The sequence below is a fragment of the Phalacrocorax aristotelis genome, chromosome 1 (assembly GCF_949628215.1).
Source record: "Phalacrocorax aristotelis chromosome 1, bGulAri2.1, whole genome shotgun sequence".
Classification (NCBI taxonomy): domain Eukaryota; kingdom Metazoa; phylum Chordata; class Aves; order Suliformes; family Phalacrocoracidae; genus Phalacrocorax; species Phalacrocorax aristotelis.
In genome coordinates this window covers 5,422,297-5,434,883 of record NC_134276.1, presented here as the reverse complement: position 1 = coordinate 5,434,883, position 12,587 = coordinate 5,422,297, and the positions used below count along the sequence as shown (strand labels likewise).

The window sequence follows — 12,587 nt, the reverse complement described above, 5'->3', positions numbered from 1 at the left end:
CACCTCTTCCCCATGCTATGCCCATGTCCATGCCCATAACCAGCTCCCCCACATGCCCATGCCCATATCGCCTCTGCCCCATGCCTATGCCACGACTGTGCCATGCCCATGCCCAGCTCCCCCCATGTCCATGACCACGCTCATGCCTGCATCCCCTCCACCCATGACTATGCCGTACTGTGCCATGTCCATGACATTGCCCATGTAGCCAGCTCCCCCCATGTCCCTGACCGTGCCCGTGCCCACGTCCCCTCTGCCCATGCCCATGCCGTGCCCACGTCCACGCCCGTTCCCATCTCACACCCACGCCCGTCTCCTCCCCACGCCCATTCCCGCCCGAAGCCCCCACGCATGCCGTGCCCGTGCCCTCCGCATGCCACCCCCGCGCCCACGCCGTGCCGAGCCGTGCCGAGGGGTGCCGTGGGGTGCCGCGGCGCGGCGTGGCGAGCTGGCGGCGGTGCGCAGCAGCCGGCCGCATGTGTGCCTGTCATTCCCAGCCCGGGAGCGCCGGCTCCTGCCTCCCATTCATGTAACCTGTGTGTGTCTCTCTTTCTCTCTGTGTGTAACAGAGAGAGGGAGAGAGAGAGCGAGGCAAGGAGAGGAGGAGGAGGAGGGGGGAAGCTTTAAATAAAGCCTTTGGATTGCAGCTGCTTATTTTGGGCAGTCCTACCAGGGACGATTCCTGCCAGGAAAGAAGCTGGACCGGTCCTTTTGGTTATTTTTTTTTTTCAATTATTATTATTTATTTTGATTTTGATTTTTGGGGGTGGCGGTGGTGTATTGCCGAGCCGCCTGCTGAGATGAGCTCCGGTGCCTGGCTGTAGTTGCCCACTTTGGGATCGCTGGACACATAAGTGACATTTCGGTGGGGGGAAGCCTGCAGACATGGTAAGCTTTGCGTTTTGCTCTGAAAAGTGCATTTGTGCGATTGCTTCCCTCCAGTTTTCCCTTCCCCCTTTCCCCTTCCCACCAAGCAGACAGGCACACGGGTTGGGGTTGGGGATAAGCTCCCTGAATCCCCGTTTTTTTCTCTCCCCACCATCCCTCCCTCTGCCCAGCTTGCTTTTCTCCGCTCGCATCCCAGCCCTGCTGCTCCCTCCGCACGCAGTTTGCAGCAATTCAGCAGGAGGCAAAGATGCTGCTGGAGGCTCCTGCCTGGGGCGGTGGGGACCAGCCACCCTCAGGCTGGCGAGACCTTGTGCCAGGGTGTGTTTGGGGCGGCTTCTCCCATCCACACCCCCCCCCCCCCCCCACCCAAGCCCTCCCCTCTGCACCCCGAGCGGTGCGGCTGTGCTGGGGGGAAGGCAGCAGTGCAGATTTAGAGGCACTGGAGCAAGGATGCAGCTTTAAGATCAATCGGTGTTATTTATGTAATAGTAAAAGCGGGGGGGGGAGGGTTTGGGGTGGGGGGAGAGAAGAAAAAAGAAGTGCCTCGGTATTTCTCAGCTGCACAAAGCTCCTTTTGCTCTGTCTGAACCCTCCGCCCCGTCCCCATGTCCTGCTGCAGGGTGGTGCGTGGTGGGAGTGTGTGTGTGTATGTTTACATTTGGATCTGTGATAGAGTCAGGGATGGGGATGGGGAAGGGGTCTCCCATTTTCCACGGGAGGGTGGGTTTGCCTCCAACAAAAAGAAAAAAATAATTAAAAAAATACGCTTGACTGCAACTTGAGTGACAATTCTGTTTCTTAGGCATTAAATGTTAAAGCCCTGCTTCCAGCCGTGCCCTGCCGGTATTAAAAGCCCCCTCAAACAGTGTGGCGTTTGAGAAAAGACGCTGGAGTGCCTGCGAGAAATGCAGTGGTTCAGACTCGTGCTCACATTCTCGGCAATTTGCATTTTGAGATACAAATTTTGGCTGTCGGACATAAAACTTGGCTGTTGGACATAAAACCAGGCTGCTACCAAAAGGCATTTATTTCTTGGTAGTTGTTTTGATTAAATATATATATATATTCTTGGTCTAAAATATCTGGGATATTTTACTTTAAAATAAGTAGCAGTTAAGGCATGCCAAATCTTTAAAAAATAATCATTAGAAAAACCAACTTAAAGTATTCATGAGGCAGTATATATTTACTCTTATCATGACCATGTTTAGAAATTTGCAGTGGTTACAACAACCACATGATTTGAAAAAAAAACCAACAAACCCAACATATTTATGATTCAGTCCTCCTTGTCTTATGGGATACGCAGCCTGAAATATGTTTTTCATACAGCCAAAACAGAGCTAGCTAAATATTTATTGACTAGATAGACAAGACCTTTCTGCGGCTCGAATGCATTTGCTCACGGCTCTTCCAGGAAAGTTCAATTCTTTATGATTGAAAAAAAAAAAACCAAACCCAAGCACCAAAAGCCTGAATCAAACTATAAAATAGTCTCTCCATCTCCACCCATCTTCCTTCTTAACTTTTTGCAGGGATGTCTCCTCTTGAATTTAAGCTGGTGGTTTTTTTTTTGGTTTTTTTTTTTTTTCTGAGAAAAGTCCTATGTGAAGGGAGGGAGATAAAATGAGAAAATGAGAGCAAAGCTTTGAAGGAGGAAGTTGCCTGTGCACTTTTGAGAGGTAAACTTCTGCTGTAGCCTGGCAAGCCGTGAGTGTGCTGCTCCCTGCGCTGGGGCGCAGGAGTTGGGCAGGGGAACTTGGCAGCTCCCAGCCTATCCCAACCTGATTTTCTTTCTGCTTCACTGACCCTACTAAAATTGCTTACTAGTAGGGGTGGCCCCTCCCCTCCCGTGGAAAGTGCTCTGCTCCCAACATGTGCGCCATATGTGCCTGCAATACCCAAGGTTTACCATTTACGCCTGTACCATGCCAACATCCCACACGTGCCAGCCGCACGCTGGGGCCGGCAGGGGCAGGGTATTGCCCATCGGAAACCCCAACATCTCCCCCGTTTGCTGCGGGAGGCTGGGGCTGAGCCAGTGATTTGTATTTAATTTATTTCATTGGCCTTTTCAGAGCCAGGCACCTCCCACTTGGTATCTCAGCCTGTAGCACTTTTATAAGCTTGAGTGGAAAAAACAAGAAGCGTATATAAATATATTTTTAGTATGGTGTGTGTGGTGGGGGGCATAAAGGTAGGAAGACGCGCCTCTGTCACACTGTTTTGCAGTGAGACAAGCCTTCAAAGCAGCTCGCTTGGCTCTGCCTGCGTTACAAGGCTGTAGGGATTTGCTGTTTTGTGGCCATCGGGAGCTGCCCTTCCCTGTTAAATTCCCAGCTCCCAACCTACGCCACGCTGCTGGATAAGTCCTTGCTGGTACGGGCTGTTTTGTGGCCGTGAGGATTCCCCGCTGCCATGAGCCCATAAGAATGTGACTCCCAAGCCCGCACATGGGCAAGGAAAATTAGGGTCAGTGCTGGTTTCCGGCAGGCTTAGGGGCAGGGAAGGGAGCGTGAGGTCGCGGTGTGTGGCCAGGTGTTTCCCAGGCACGTAAAAATGTTACCTGGGTTGTGCTTCCCCCAGAGACTGGGACCACTGCCCTGCACCAGACCACCCTGAGAAGGCGTTCTGCACCCACAGCTCGGGTGGGGAGGGTAGGTGCCTTTCCAGACAACCTGCTTCAGTTTTTCGCCCTTTCCCCACAAAAAAAAAAATCACCAGAACTGGGAGTTATTGCCACTGCACTAAGATGTATTATATTTATGCAGGGACTCCTGCCTCTGTGCCTCACCCTCCCTTCCCATCCATACGTGTGTGCATGTGTGCACATCTTTACAAAGGGAGATTTTCAATTTACCTGTCATTTATTTGTGTGATCTGGAGAAATAAAATTCATGTTTTGGTGGAGAAAGAGGGTCTTTGGTGTTGAAAGATGTTCTCAGGCTGGTCTTTGGCAGGGGAAGGGGGAAAAGCCAAAAGGGGTGCACAAGTTAACTTCATAGTTTCCTTTTTCTTTAGCAAGGGGTCCTGGTTTAGAAATCCTTTTCTGTGGAGAATTTGCCTTCCATCATTTTAAAGGACAAGGAAAAATCATTGAGAGAAGAGGGTAAAACTGCTCATCTGATTTGGGTTGGGGAGAGAGGGGCGATACCCCCCTGATGATTTATTTTACTACATGGATGGAAAAAGGGATTCATCGCTCTGGTTTCAGTGGGTCTGGGGAAGGAGTGAGACTTGCACAGAGAGAGTGTTGGTTTTTGAAGCCCTTGTAGCTTAATTATTTTTCTTGCCTCATTTAAATTAGATACTTTCCTTTTGTTTTGGTGAGCAGACAGTAGCTGGCAAGGGAAAACGTTGTTCTCTTTTGTTTTACAAAGTGAGGAATATTTTTGCTTTTATTTTCTTTGATTGGTTTCCTGGAGTGCATAATAACTAAAACGTTATTTCATTCCCTCTGCAACATGTACACTGTTCCAATTAAGAGGCCACTCTGATTATTTTTAACCTGGTAGTTTACCATTTGTCTGCTCAGGAGAATAAAGCGTTGAGTTCCTGCACTTTAAACCAGCTGAGATCCTTAAGCAAAACTACCTTTTCCCTGGGAAAGTCATTTCTAGTTCTGTTCGAGTTCCCGCTTCACTGGTTCATTTTCTGACAGAATCACATCCTTGCAAGCAGCAGAACTATGATCTTACGTAACGTGATGTTTCCAGATCAAAAGTTACAAATATTGCGGTAATAGCACAATGAGAGAGATTTGGCAGGATGAACGTTGCAGGGCGTGTGATTTCTTAGGAGGATTTCAAATCAAGGTGTTTTTAAAAATTTATGGGAGGAAAAAGAAGAATTAAAGAAGATGAATAAAGAAAAATTTGCTCGTTTGATATCTTCTTTCACATCACTTTCTTTTTTTATCTTATCTCCGGAGGCACTTGAGACTTTATTTTTTCTTTTTAAAGCAAACTCTTCTGTGTTTAAGAAACGTGTAATCGTGATATCAAAAAGCGAAGCGGCTTGAAACTCCCTCGCTCTCAGATTTGATTCAAGGAGATGAAACTTTGTAAATCAATGTCAATTCAGATTTGAAGACTGGCTTTCACCTGCCCTGTTACAAGGTTTATCAGCATAGCTTATTGTAACTAAAACCTATAATATTCTGTTTCTTCATTGAACTGACAGATTCGCATTGCTGGGTATTTGTGGATCCCCTGACCAATGTGTTTCAGAGCAAAAGTCTTATAATGAAGTATTTTAAAAATTATAAATATATATATTTCCTTTTTGCTGTAGATTAAAACAAAAAAGAATAATGGAGAAATTGTCTATCTTAACTATATCAGTATAACTTGAGGGCTAGTGCTGCAGTGAGGCTATAGGACTTATATTTTCACTCAGGAATAAATGCACGATCTGCATTCCTCTGTGTCATTTCACCATTGCTGCGCTGATAGTCAAATAATTCCCTTAGAAATACATATATATATTTTGCCAGCTGTCCTGAATCATTCTTCCTGGAGCATCTTTAAAAGCAGAGCTTACATCTGAATATGAGGGCACATTTGCTTGGCTCCGTGGAGCGACAACCACTTCTTACAGAAAGTTCAAATTTCTCGGGAAGTTTGAGCCTTAGTCACCGAAAACCTTATGCCTTTATACCAAACTGCTGTGAACGAAGCTGTTTGCGCTGTAGGGGGATTCAAACTTCACCACATATTGTCCTGCTGGGTGTCAGCAGAGGTGATCTTTTTCTGAATGTAAAGATGTCCTTGAAAGCAGCAGACACGGAAATCTGTGTTCTTCCAGTGCGTTGGCAGCCAGGAGGAGGAAAATGTACCCTGAAATGGAATAGGGCTGGCAGTTAAGTTTCCTATTCCAAGTAAGACTTGCTTTCTAGGATGTGACACATCCTTGGCTTTTGGAAGAGAGAAGGGAAGAAGAAGAGAGGAGTTGCTGGTGGTCGAATTAGGTGGAGGAGCTTGCTGCATCGCATTTATCAGTCCATTTAAATGTGGATGATTCAATTAGATTTCACTGATATCTCCTCGGGCGTTAGTGAGGTAGTATTTGCTACAGTTTAGGAAAACCACTGCCGTCCAGAATCCTGCTTCGCTGCCGTAGCTACCGCTAAGGCGCAGGTAGCAGATGTGCTACCCAGGCAGCAAGAGCAAACATGAAAGCAGGAGGGGCATCTTGCTGCCCATTGATTCAGGTTTTGGGTGATTATCCACCGAGTTTTTCTCTTTAAACACTGAGTAGAAGCTGTATTGCTTTCCTGCTCATGTGTTCACACACACTAAATCCTCAAAGTATTCTGGAGGTTGCTCAGTTAAACATTCAGAAGTTAGAAAACAGAAGGATTATAATTTATTTTTACTGGTTTAATTCAACCCTATGTTATATATGCAACAAGGGCTCACAGTCTTTGTTTTCTCCCCCTCAAACTTCAATAAGTGCACTGAAAATCTCAAGATTGCTTGCTACTTTTGGTCCCGGGCTGTGCCTTCTGAGGAATATTGGGTCCATGTATAAAATAATTCTCAGTCTTCTATATCGTGCTGTATGGAGGGGAAAAGAAGCCAGGATTCAATGTCTGAGCAGGAATGTCTTCAAGTACTACCTGTCCACATGAAAGCAAAGTTCCAGAGGCCACCAAGTCATAAACCAGATCTTCCACTGGGTCCCCTTGACCTAAATGGCTCAATTTTTTAAGTTAACTGAACGCCCAAATTTTCTAACGGAAAGTTTTCAGTATTCTGCTGATTCCTTTCGAACTGCCTCTGTGACTTTGGATGCTGAAAATAATGTTGCCCTCACCTATGTAACATAATGAAGAATAGGAAAGGAGAGTTTGGTCAGTCAAAAAGTTTTCAGAAGTAGCTGCCAGAAGAGGTTGGAAAAGCTGATGGAGCGTGAGAGATGCTGGAATTTGCCTCCTGCTTGTTGATGCAGACAGTATTGGCTGGCTGGGCTGGTGCAGCACAGAGCCCGTCAGGTGGGAACAAGCAAATGCTGCTATTTCTAGAAAATTGCCCTTTGTGCAGCTGGGTTTAAGGTGTGATCAACTTTTTGGCATTGGCACAGATTTTTGTGCTAGAAAGCAAAGAACAATCTCAAGAGCCGATCTCACGATGCGTTCCTGCAGACAGAGCCGTGATCGGGGTTTACGTACAGCGCTAAAGCAAAGCAAAGTTCACACGGCCTTTAATTGCTGTTGTGGGCGTTTGTCACGTAAGCAGATCAGGCTCCGAGCTATCAAAATGATCATCCAGAGGTTGCAACACAGTTGCTTCGACACAGTTATGAAACGTTGGGTTGAAGTGACTTGCCCAACATTGCCCACAGTCTTAGGGCATCGTTCGGCTGCCTTAATCTGAAACACATTTGTCCTCATCCCTCCGTCCTCTGTTTAGTCACTAGAAACCTTCCAGCTCTGCAACGGGTGAGGCAGGGATCGTAAACCTCATCTTCTACTCCTCGTTCTCACTGCTTCATCTTCAGGCTGGCTTGCCTTGTGAATAATTACTGCATTGTAATGAAGGCAGGCAGGGTGCTTCATTAAGGCAACTTTCATTGTGTTTCTTTCTTAAATTCTGGGTCTCCAATATACACTTTAAAATCTTATTATTGGTCTGTCAGCCTAGTCTTTGCTGGAATTTTATTTTTTTTAAGTCTTGCAAAAGCTAGTGGCTTTGTCACATTGCATCATGTTGGTATTTGTATGTGTCAATGCCTTAAATTAACAGATCGTCATTGCTAGGCTTAACAGAGTACTCTTCTCCCCTAAACAGATCCTTCCCAGTCCATCCCACTCGGTCTGGTCCTCTCCTCGTCCCCTGCCTCTTCCAGCTCTATTCTGCAATCCCATTTTCATCCTTCTAATCCCTGCTCTGCAGGTCCCTCACCTCAACCTCATTCAGCTCCTCCCGGCTATGGATCATGCCGAGCACCAGAGAGCATCTTTGATTTCAGTTCTGATACTTGGATGCAGACCTGGCACATCCCACAGCACAAAGCATCTTGTTTAGTCCCACACAGGTAGCAATTTAAGTGATGGAAACTGGCAAGTGTGTACAAATGCACCCAGGAGCATGTAGCAACAGTGTTTTTATCAAAGATGTCTAAACTTGGCCAAATTCACACAAATTCACACAAAATTCATTAAAAGGAAAGCAATTCTCTCCCAGGCAAATTTCAAGTCCTTCTTCTAGAGTCTAGAGATCCCAGAGGAGGTTTTAAAGAGAAGGCTAAAGGCATTTTTTCAACATGGGTAAAACAACATATTTTTCCCTAGCCTTGTTCTCAGAATCTGCTGAACTGTTTTGACTGAAATTTTCCAAAAAACTTGAGCCTGAGGCAGACAGCTGGCATGGAAATTTTCAGCCCAAACAATTTGCTTAGTATAGTTATGAGAAACTGTGAATGCTGTTTTATTATTAAAGCTGCCTCGCTCTTCCCGTAATTGACAGCACTACCAACTTTGCCTTTCCCTAATAAACAGATAACTTGAGATTTTGTTATCAACTAATTTTGTGTTTGTGTGTTTTATAGGCATTTTTATATATTGGAAATTTATTATAAAACTGACACAGGCATTTCAGCATATGTTAGCAGATGATGAAATCTCAAGCTTTCTAGAAACAAAAGTGAATGCAATTAATGAGAATCCCACAAAGCAGCATCAGAAAGATACAACATTGCAGGATTTGTAGAATGGGATTAAAACCAAAGAAATTTCAGGAGACGTTGCTTTGGCAGAGCAATCACACAAAATCCCATGTATCCCACCTTTGGGTTCATGGTGCTTCTGACAGAAGAATTCTGATTTAATATAACAACATGCTCTTGCAACGGCAACTGTTATTGCAAATCACCGCCAAAAAACAAGCTGGGGGTGGGGGGAAGGAAACCTCTAAAACTGAAAGAGCAGATAATTGTACCTTTCATGTGATCAGCTTTTCTCTTTTTTTTTACCAGCATCACAGGCGACTGCTAAGGCTGTAGTTTCACATCAGAGCCAACCTCAGGACCTATTGCCGTGGAAGGAGGGGGGTCCCCCTCTCCTTCCCTCCCAGTGTCCTCTCTCCCCCACTCCTGTCCTTCCACTCCTTCAGAATATGTCTGATGATTTAATTCATGAACCCAGGAAAAAACTAGCTCTGTCTTTTGCTAGGGGTTTTGGGTTATTTTCTGCTGAATTAGTGACTTACATTGAGTCAGTGTGCTGGGAACACGTGCCGAGGAGAAGGGAGAAAGAAGTGGGTACTAACAGCTTTCTGGAGGTGATGAGATTTTAGGCTAGTCCCATGACCCAGGATATTTTTCCTGGGTTGCCAACTGTTTGTAGTAGTTGTATCGTGCTGATATGAAGCTTGATTTTATTGATATGAAAATACAGAGTGCACCTTTTCATTACGCTCTTCTGTCTTCAGGACAGTCTTTTGGACCGTCCTGCTCAGGAGGCGCTGAAGCAGTTGTCCTCCGTCGATGTGCTGGATTCTTTTTGAACCTAGTGCAGAGCTGTGGTGGCCACAATATTCTGTAAAAAAAGTTTCAAAATTTAAAAACGTGCAGTGAGTGAAAAAGTCTTCCTTTTGTTCTGCTTTTAAACTCACAATTGGGTCATTTCATCAGGTGACTCCTACTTTGCAGGTTCAAGGTATGATGATTTAATCAAGGCCTGTTCCTCCCACTTTTTGTTCTTTTCCAAGCCGAAAATCCCTACTCTACTTCATCCCTGCTGCAAAAGTATTTCTATATTCCCAATAATCTCCTCATGCCTTTTCACAGTCTTCGATAATTCTACTACATATTTTAGAGATAGGTTGACCAAAAATGCACGTGGCCTTAAGAGAGGAACGTATCATTAGCTTATACAGAACCATCCTGATATATTCTTCTCCTTCTGTTGCCTATTTTTTTCCTAACGTATCCCAAGATTTTCCCTGCATGTTTGACTGGCACAAGCAAAGACCCAATATTTGTAGAGGACATCCCATGGTGATTCCCAGCCACCTTCCTGTGCGGTAACAGTTAATTTAGAGCCCACATTGTGTATGTATTGTTGGAATTGGTTTTCCCTTCATGCATTACTTTGCTTTTATTGACCCTGAATTTCATCAGATGCTTTTATCACCCAGCTAGTTACTCAGTATTGTGAGAGTAGGTTGTGGTGTAACGCTTGGAGGCTTTGGGAGAGAATCAGAAAGCCCAACAATGAAAAAGGTTCTCATTTTGACTTTTATTCTTGGCCTGGGGATAATCTGAACAAAAATATAACCAACAAAATACACTTACTATCAAGTTAGAACAACCAGCCTGCCTGTCTTGTGACATCTGACTGTGAAGTGATTCTATGATTCTATGAAGTTGTCTGTGGCTCAAATGTTTTTGTTTCTCATTGACAGCATCTAACTGAATCTTTTTTCTTAGGTTTCTTTCTAGTGAGAATTTGCTTTTCCCTCAAACATCAAATTATGCCCCTTGCTTCATCCATGCTGGAGCACCCGAGCCCTGAATCCAGGGACAACTTAATGACCATCTTCTCACAGCCTGACATGTTTCCCTTGCATCTCCATCTCCTAACTTTCACACTTTCTTACCCTAAAATCTGTGTAGTGTTCACGATGCTCTGCAAAGACTCCTAGGATTTGGAAATTTTCAATACCCTCCTGTTTTTACTTTTATCTTCCAAGAACGTGTGAGCAAAGCCACCTGTCTGTCACTTAAAGCTCTGTTTGTTGATGGGCATTTGGGTCTACCTGAGAGTGCTTGCTTTAGGGCTTGGGTTTTATAGCTTATTATTGCTGTTGCTGTTCACAATGTTACTTGGGATTGGAGGGATGCACAAATGACTCATATAGAAGCTACAAACCATTGCTTACATCCCTGTATACCCCCCGTACGCTTTAAAATGTCATCTGTTTGTGGCGCTCTGTGCCAAACACTGCTGATCACAGGCTCCGGAGAACAATGTTACTGTACACCTGCATCACTTAGTTTTGTATTCTTTTATACCTTCTGCATAATTAATGTTTAGTTGAATTTTATGTATTTATTTCTTTTGGCTTTTTACATCTTCTCCTGAGACTGTCAGACAGCAAGTGTCTAGTTGAGACAGTGGTAACAGGAAAGAGGGGGATGTTAGAAGCTGATACGAGGGAAGAGAAGTGGGTCTTTTTGGGAAGCAGCATTGGGGGTGAGGAAATGGGGAAATACCAGGAACAGAGGGACCTGTGCCAGCTCTTTTGGTGCTAGAGGTAGATTGATTGCTGCAGCTGGTGCTCTGCTGTGCTCTGTGCGGTGAAGATGGTTTGATATTTTTTTCTTTTGATAGCTTTTTACCCCTTTCAGAGCATAGAAGGCTAAAATTTGTCCATTATCTCTGCTGTGCATGAAATAAATAAATAAATAAATATCCAGGATACTTCTTACCTGTCAGTTGCTATTTAATTTCCCCTCACCCAGACCCAGCAAAGCTGCTGATCAGATGTGGGGGGGGCACATATCCTTCATCCATGAATAGTCCTGTTTGTTTCACTCTCCTTCCCTTTGTTCAGATAAAAATACCTTAAGTTTCCACAGACTCTATGGTAGCTCACCTTGCACCATTTTCCTTTAATATTTCATGAAGTCCTTTTTTTACACTGTGCACTGCTCTCACAGGCTGAGTGTTCGGAAGTGGACGTTCCCAGAGACAGAGATTTTTGGAGATAACAAAAGCCGGTCACATCCAATCTTGCTTGAATCCCCAAGGCACCACAACACTTTAACCTAAACCAGGGCCAGACCCAAGGATCATTACTGTTAATTCAAAGGCTCCCCTTGGTTTTAATGGGCTCTGGATCAGACTTTTTCACTCCTGCTGTGGAACTGTGCTGGCTCCCCTAGTGCAGAAACATGAAACGGCCATGAAAATTGAAGGCTGGTTTGGAAACGGATGTCATTTTGACTGCCGGACCAATTGAGCGTACGAGGCTGGGAGGGTGATAGGTTTGGGGTTTTCTTGATGTTTCCAAGTAAGTCAAAGTTCCTATAACGAAAACATGTAGAGTGGTGTTTTGTATCTATTTTTATACCTCCATCAGACTTGATGTTAGTGGCTTTGAATTATTTAACGTTTTTCTTCCTCAGCTGTCCTCTCCAGTGAGTCTCCGTTGCAGGGCTGCAGGAGTTGTTGCGTAAGGAGCAATGCAGCAGCCTGGCATTGTCTACTGGGGGGATGTTGCCTGTTCTTGTTTTGTTTCATTTTTTTAATCCTATTTTATCCTTTCTTTTGCTGGTGAGAGGGACATCAGGCCAAGGTATTAAATCACACTGACCAGCGTGGGCTGAAAATGAAGTACATGCCAGCTAAAGACACAAATGGGGAGTTTTCTGCTTAAACCACTGAGCACTAATGTCTGTCACATAGGAGAAGCCAACTATTTAACATTCAGTCCATTCAAAAAACATTATTATGTCCCAACGGTAATTTAAAACCACATCTGTTAGAACCATATGTGGGGGAAGTATACCTTTTTTTTTTCTTTTTTTATTTTTTTAAATAACTCCCAAGTTAAACTGTTTATAGGGTTATCTTCAATGTGGGCCTCTTTTGAAATTTCAGACTGACAGCCATGAAATGTCTGGAACAAAAGAACTAAATGAATTGAAGTCTTATCTTTTTCTGTTTGTAATTAATGTGTGGGCTTTTACTG

The 12,587-nt window shown here is 44.5% G+C and overlaps 1 protein-coding gene across 4 annotated transcripts in view; it reads left to right on the top strand.

Moving 5' to 3' along the window:
- The first annotated feature begins 416 nt into the window (after nucleotides 1-416).
- The window catches only part of TENM4 (teneurin transmembrane protein 4), a 609,630-nt gene continuing 597,459 nt past the window's right edge, over nucleotides 417-12,587 (top strand). For all 4 annotated transcript variants that reach the window (XM_075076073.1, XM_075076149.1, XM_075076381.1 and 1 more), the window contains exon 1: nucleotides 417-888. The gene's annotated coding sequence lies outside the window, so the exon portion shown is untranslated. The remainder of the gene's footprint in view (nucleotides 889-12,587) is intronic.